General features: G+C 32.2%; 1 pseudogene; it reads right to left on the reverse strand.

The window, feature by feature from the left end:
* Positions 1-3,296: 3,296 nt before the first annotated feature.
* On the reverse strand, positions 3,297-4,991 carry LOC130965426 (aquaporin NIP6-1-like; annotated as a pseudogene).
* Positions 4,992-6,000: the final 1,009 nt, after the last annotated feature.

Genomic DNA, 6,000 nt, shown 5'->3' on the forward strand with positions numbered 1-6,000 from the left:
AGTTAGTATTAGAAAAATTTTAAAACAAGTAATAATTAAACTACTATAGAACTGGTGACATTGAAATATTTTATGGGAATATAATATTTTTGTGGATTCTTTTTATAGGAAAAAAAATTACGTGGATTTCATTGAGGATTAATAATTTTTTTCCTTTATACACTTCTTTTTAAAACGGAAAAGTATAGAGGCAAGCAATTTTATTAAATTTTAGTCTGTATGTAATTAGCAAAACAAAAATGAGTAATTTCACACCATTGGATGAAATTTTACACCATTAAAAACATCATTAATAACTATTTAATGATCATAAATCACAAAAATTACTACCCCTAACACTCCTCTTTTAAAAATTCTCATTGAGGACTACTCTTTTTGGCTATTGATTATTATACATCCTTACTTCTATAAGACCTGAGAAAGAGATAAAGTATGTCATATTAGGTGAAAAAGTATCTTAACTGCTCTATGGTTTAATTTTTTCTGTATAACTTATGATTTAAAGTTCTTGTTTTTGTGTTAATTTTTGTATTTAACTTCTTATATTTTGGTCTTGTGACTTTTAATTACAATGAAAAATGATAGGGATCAATAGTTTAATAATTAAGGAAAAGTGAATTCAGCAAAAAAAATAATGAGGCTGAAACGGATATTTGTAACAGAGAGAATATTCTGTAAATTAAAAGTTAGTAGTATATAGAGAAACTAAATATATAGAGAATAATCAATAATTTTCTGCTTCCAATATGCATCTAAATGATTCTGACACAGTGCGAAAAGATTGCCATAAAATATAGAAAAACTAAATCAACAGTAGATGCAAAGCATAAATTTGGTTTGTGATTAATACAGTAAAGGGTAAATATGGCAGCTAAAATATGAAAAAAAAATTTAAATAGAGACTTTAGGTTTGTAATGTTCATCTGTATCCACTTTTTCAATTTTCTAGCACAAGGTAATGTATCCACTGAATAATCAACGGCCAATAACACAGCAAGCAAACCTTGGATCTGAAATTAAAAAATGAAAAGCATTAGATGGAAACCTTGGATCTAAAATTTGAGAAGATAAGAATAGATTCTAAGAATAACAATGTAGATTTTTCCACCTTAGCAAGTCCCATAATCACAGTCATTGTACCAGGTACCAGGCAGGCACGGACCCAGTAAGGGCCATGAGGGGGCACTTGCCCCCACTGGTTTTCATTTAAAAAAAATAGTTATATATAATAATGTATCTTTATTTTAAATTTTAAATGACTCCACGGTAAATAAATTATACTCAATTGGCTAAAGTTTTAAATTTATTTTTTTATTTTTTATTATTTTTACTATTATTTAACCTAATTAAATTTAATTTTTGTATGGTCACTCTTTTATTCTTTTAAACTCTTTTTTTATTTTTATATTTTAACATTTTTTTTATTCCTTGTCTAGTAGTCATTTTCTATTCATTAAAAGGTAAATTTTAAATTCTCCATATTTTTTTATATAACTTTTTATAACTCTATGTATCTTCCAATTTCATTAATTTTCTTTTTGATATTTTCAATTACAAATTTTAATTCAAACAATTATAGTTTAGGTATTAATCTAATATTTCTCTTCATGACTTTATATATTTTATTTTATTCTCAATTTATTCATCTTTATTATTTATTTTTTATCTTTTGTTTTATTATATGTACCTGTGTTGCATATAAAATTTTAAAATAAATTAATTAATTTACTAATTTAGAATATATTTTTTATTTTTGAAAATAGTAAAGACAAAATATTTTAATTACAATACATAATTAAACAGATGAATAAAATTTTTCATCTAACATTATATCAAAATTAAATTAAAAAATATATAACAAATTTGATTATTTTAAAAAGAAAAAAAGAAAAAAATTATAAATTAAGGTTATATTATTTTATATAAACATACTTTTATATACATATTTATTTTTTTTAGTATTTATATATAATTCTAATTTTAAATTATACTAGTGTATCACTAGTTGCTAATGTGTCAATTGAGTCAGTCTTTTATTATTAAATGTGTATTAAAAAAATAGTTAAGATAATAAGTCATCTATAATTTAATTAAAATATTTTAAGTTCAAATTTTAGAAATAAAAAATTAATTTTTATAAATTATATATAATAAATAGTATTTTAAGAATAAAAGTGTTCATTAACTTTTTTTAATTTTTATTTCTTTATATAATTAATAATGTTTAACAAAATTTATTTTAATGTATATACTTTGACCCCCACTTCTCAAATTTGTCTGAGTCCGTCATTGGTACCAGGTGAATTTACTAAACATACAAAAACAAATCAGATTCATTCATAACCCTTATCACAGGAACAAAGATACAGATGGAAGAAATACCATCCTATGTTGCATTATTAATTAATTAATTAATTAATTAATTAATTATGGTGTATTTTATTTTTATAAATCATGTATGAAGTAAAGCATAAGAGGTACGGATTGTACCCCCTGTACAAATATAAAGAACCTTGGAAACATCATTACCCAATGTCAAGCATTATTGTAAGTTTAAGGGAGTCTCTTTCTTTGACAATCCCAGGCCGGTTGGAATCCATATATCTGGATAGGAATCCATATATCTCTAATGTAAGAACTTTGCTATCACCATTCCATATATATATCACGAGTTCTGTATTCAAGTGGTGTTTTGTGCTTGAATTTCGGGTTTTGCAGGATTTATGGTACGGAAAAAGGAAATGCAGCAAGCCATTGAGGTCAGAAGGGAGTTCATTAGGTAGGTGTTCATCGTCTCATAGTGTTCAGGACAGCTCATCAAGTAGTGTCGATGGTAGCAGAAAGGCTAACGAATGAGAACGGGCTTATTTATGCCTCCCTGTTTCATTGTTCACCTGCTGGAACAACCCTGAATTGGCTTTTGTTCTCAGCAGGGTGTAATGTAAATGTAAATACTACCTAATTGATGTACCAAGAAAACATATATTACCCAATTCAATGAATCTTAAAGTTTCTCTTGTTGGACAAAAAAAAAGTTGCTCACCAATGTTAAAAAAGAACTTCATTATTTTGGCCCAATCCACACAATCTAAGCAATTAATGCTCAAGCCTTTTCTATTCTATAACGAAAAAAGCACCGGCAATAACTTCCAAGTAACTTCAGACTGAACTAGTGAAGAATATACACACAAAAGCACCTTCTACACTATTTCATATAACAAAACAAAATACAACCTCCTAACAAAACGAAAAAAAAAGCAGTTCAACTAATATAATGTAATAGGACTTGAAAGAGCTTAGAGTTCAGAGTTTTCATCATCAGGAAGCTTTATAACACAATAAGTTCCGGCACCACCAAATGCACCAAGAATTGGAGCTGTCAAATAAATCCAAATTGCTTTGTAATTGTTTGCTGCAATTGCTGGACCTAATGTTCTTACTGAATTCATTGATCCCCTGATACTGGCCTGTAATTGATAATATTGTTATAATAATTAATTTATGTTTAACTATCTAGGCAATGAAATTTTTTTATGTTTAATTTTGTGTGTATAGATATAGTATTTTATTAGAAATTAGATTTTCATCAATCTTAATTATTACGTCCATAACTTTTTTTTGTATAATAAATATTATTTTGACTTAAACATTTTCTTAACAATCAACATGTATTATTTTTTAAGAGAATTATATATATCAAGATTTAAAAAGAATAATTAAATAATATCACCTTATTAATTAGTTTAAAAAAATAATGCATAGAACCATGACCATAAATATTTAGTATTTTTCTTATTCTATCTTTTTATTTATTTATTTATTTATTTATTACATTTGTGCAATTATTTGTGATTACAAATTGGTCTAGTAGGACATATATATATACACGTAATAATTAATCAATCCAACAAAAATCCTTCTAAACTAAGATCATATGGTGAGAATATCCATAACGTGAAGGAATGAATAATAGAAAGAGCATGTCTTTCATTTTCAGTACTTATGAAGACATATTTTTCCTTCTTATCTCAACGTACCTTTATTATTATTATTATTATTATTATTGATAATGGGAACCATATATATTGAGACATGAAAATTATATAGCCCCTTATAAAGAATTTAGTCAAGTCCATCTTGAAGAATAAATTTACTTTGATAGAAGGACATACCCAGCTATGAGGATGTTGAACGTTACAGTGGCTCCCAACGCCATTCCCACGAATTGTCCAACCTTCATTTATCACCATAAACAATTTCATCATTATTATTACTTAATTAAGCAAGAAATTATTGGCAATTAGCACATTAAATATTATAAACATAATATAACATATGCTTACAGTTCTAGTGTGAGTGGCGAAAGCAGTGACAACAAACATGAGATTGAAGCTGATGATGAATTCTAAAGCAAAACTTGGCTATATCCTCCTGAAGGAACCATCACTCCACCCCCCATGAATGGATGATACACTTCCTTAAGTACAAATGCAGCACACACTGATGCCAATATCTGTGCTCCAATATACATTGGCACCTGCATGCATGCCATATATATTTTAATGAACATTCACATGCATTCCATATATAGATAGATCACTGAGTTCTTACCTTCTTCCAAGGGAAGTGCTTTATGGCAGCAAATGATATGGTGACAGCGGGGTTGAGATGTGCACTGGATATGTGTCTGGTGGACAGGATGATGACTGTCACCGCAAGGCCGGTGATGACAACGCAGCCCAATAGACTTTCCAATCCATTAGTCTTCTCGTTCATTATTGCCGCCGCTATTCCGGCGAACATCAGCATAAATGTGCCAACGAACACTGCGGCTACCTAATCATAAAAATTTGAAATTAGTTAAGTGAAGAAACAGTTACAAAAAAAATTAGTAATAAAAGAAGTCGGGAGATAATTAGAGATGTGACTTAGTACGTGCGTAATACCTTTTTGGCAAGAGGAGGAAATGACAAACACTTGCAATTCTTCATTATGAAAGGAGGGAGGTGGTGAGCGCTGTGAATGTAACAGCCCAGACCACCTGCTAGCACGATATTGTCCGCTTTGGCACACAAGGCCTCACGGTTTTGTTTTTGACGATAGGGACGATAGCCGAAGCCCCCTACACTCACTCGTCAAAACGCGTCATGCTAGAGAGAGGTATCCACACCCTTATAAGGCATGCTTCGTTCCCCTCTCCAACCGATGTGGGCCTTACAATCCACCCCCCTAAGAGAGCCTAGCGCCCTCGCTGGCACATCGATCCGGGTTCTGGCTCTGATACCATCTGTAACAGCCCAGACAACCCGCTAGCACGATATTGTCCGCTTTGGCACACAAGGCCTCACGGTTTTGTCTTTGACGATAGGGATGCTAGTCGAAGCCCCCCACACTCACTCGTCAAAACGCGTCATGCTAGGAAGAGGTATCCACACCCTTATAAGGCATGCTTCGTTCCCCTCTCCAACCGATGTGGGCCTTACACTCACCACCTCCCTCCTTTCCATACATTCACAGTGCTTACTACCTCCCTCCTCTCCATACATTCACAGCGCTCACCACCTCCCTCCTCTCCATACATTCACAGCGCTCACCACCTCCCTCCTCTCCATACATTCACAGTGCTCACCACCTCCCTCCTTTCCATACATTCACAGCGCTCACCACCTCCCTCCTCTCCATACATTCACAGCGCTCCCTCCTCTCCATACATTCACAGCGTTCACCACTTCCCTCCTCTCCATACATTCACAGTGCTCACCACCTCCCTCCTGTCCATACATTCACAGCGCTCACCACCTCCCTCCTGTCTATACATTCACAACGCTCACTCCCTCCCTCCTCTCCATACATTCACTATAACAGCCCAGACCACCCGCTAGCACGATATTGTCCGCTTTGGCACACAAGGCCTCACGGTTTTGTCTTTGACGATAGGGATACTAGCCGAAGCCCCCCACACTCACTCGTCAAAACGCGTCATGCTAGGGAGAGGTATCC

Source organism: Arachis stenosperma, chromosome 3 (assembly GCF_014773155.1).
Source record: "Arachis stenosperma cultivar V10309 chromosome 3, arast.V10309.gnm1.PFL2, whole genome shotgun sequence".
Taxonomy (NCBI): domain Eukaryota; kingdom Viridiplantae; phylum Streptophyta; class Magnoliopsida; order Fabales; family Fabaceae; genus Arachis; species Arachis stenosperma.